This window comes from Priapulus caudatus, unplaced genomic scaffold (genome assembly GCF_000485595.1).
Source record: "Priapulus caudatus unplaced genomic scaffold, Priapulus_caudatus-5.0.1 Scaffold1252, whole genome shotgun sequence".
In the NCBI taxonomy this organism is placed as follows: domain Eukaryota; kingdom Metazoa; phylum Priapulida; class Priapulimorpha; order Priapulimorphida; family Priapulidae; genus Priapulus; species Priapulus caudatus.
In genome coordinates this window covers 64,313-65,807 of record NW_014578313.1, presented here as the reverse complement: position 1 = coordinate 65,807, position 1,495 = coordinate 64,313, and the positions used below count along the sequence as shown (strand labels likewise).

The 1,495-nt window shown below is 45.9% G+C and overlaps 1 protein-coding gene across 1 annotated transcript in view; it reads right to left on the bottom strand.

Annotated features, from left to right (window-relative positions):
- LOC106815981 (B-cell receptor-associated protein 31-like) overlaps positions 1 to 1,495 on the bottom strand; it is a gene marked incomplete at its 5' end in the record, with an annotated part of 13,131 nt that overhangs the window by 5,436 nt on the left and 6,200 nt on the right.

Sequence of the window (1,495 nt, the reverse complement as noted above, 5' to 3'; positions counted from 1 at the left end):
GGGTACTAGTCTAGGTAAGCGCGCTAGTTTCGCAATTCAAATGCGTTCACACGAGATACACGAGATTCGAGGCTTAGCTAGCTAGGTATAATATAGACTGGTACCCGGTCGACAGTCCCACACGCTACACTAACGTCGTGTAGCAAACGGGTACTAGTCTAGGTAAGCGCGCTAGTTTCGCAATTCAAATGCGTTCACACGAGATACACGAGATTCGAGGCTTAGCTAGCTAGGTATAATATAGACTGGTACCCGGTCGACAGTTCCACACTCTACACTAACGTCGTGCAGCGAACGGGTACCAGTCTATATTATACCTAGCTAGCTAAGCCTCGAATCTCGTGTATCTCGTGTGAACGCATTCGAATTGCGAAACTACCTAGACTGGTACCCGTTCGCTGCACGACGTTAGTGTAGCGTGTGGAACTGTCGACCGGGTACCAGTCTATATTATACCTAGCTAGCTAAGCCTCGAATCTCGTGTATCTCGTGTGAACGCATTTCAGCCGAACTCAGCACCAACTAAGTACGGAACCAGCGAGGCCGTGTATACGTGTGAACGCAGCTATAGTTGATGCCGATATCATTATTTGATTGTCTACTAGACACTAATCGTGGTCGATGCTATGCAATCAAGATCATTTTCTCATATTAAACCACTGGGTTTGCATGTGTACCGATGTTCTTATATAAATACACACACAGCACTGTAGCATGATAGAGTAACGCATTGCAATCTGACCTTTAGTGTTATTAATACCAGTGCAAATATGAACGATATTGATGCAAGGTTTACCCAAGCTATGCAAAGGATTGCAAGGATAGCATACAGCTAGACAATTTATCTAGATTGTCGCACAGATCTAGTTCGTATCACACACAAGCCCACCCCTGCCAAAGCCAATGATATATTCTACGTCCGTAGCACTGCACCCGAGCCAAGATTCTATCCAGCACTCCACATGGCTTTCTCAACAACCCTGAATTTATCCTACAATTTACTCAAAGGTAGTGATCGTACCCACGTTATTCACAGCCTCCTCGATAGCCAAGCATCCATCCCCAATAAATAAATAACGGCCTGTCGCGAAGCTAGGGATCTGTCTCCGTTCCTTCCCCGCCCCTCCCCCTGATCTCGCGCACGTTCCACTGCCAATCGCCATCCACGTCTACCGGCCGAGTCCGCCTACACCCTGCCTTCAGCGGAAACTCTCGCGCGCACTTACAGCAAAAGACATCTTATGTGTAAGTCGATCAGGACAAACACTTAATATCTTACATAATGCATACTAAACATGTCTTCAAGTTACCTATTAACATATAGAATTATTACTAATACTATATCAGCTACTATTACAACTTCGCACACTCTCTTGCGTACTTACAGGAAGAGAAACAGGGCAAAGCCGGAGATGTAGAAATTGCCAGCGGACACTCTTGCGTACTTACAGGAAGAAAAACAGGGAAAAGCCGGAGATGTAGAAATTGCCAGCGG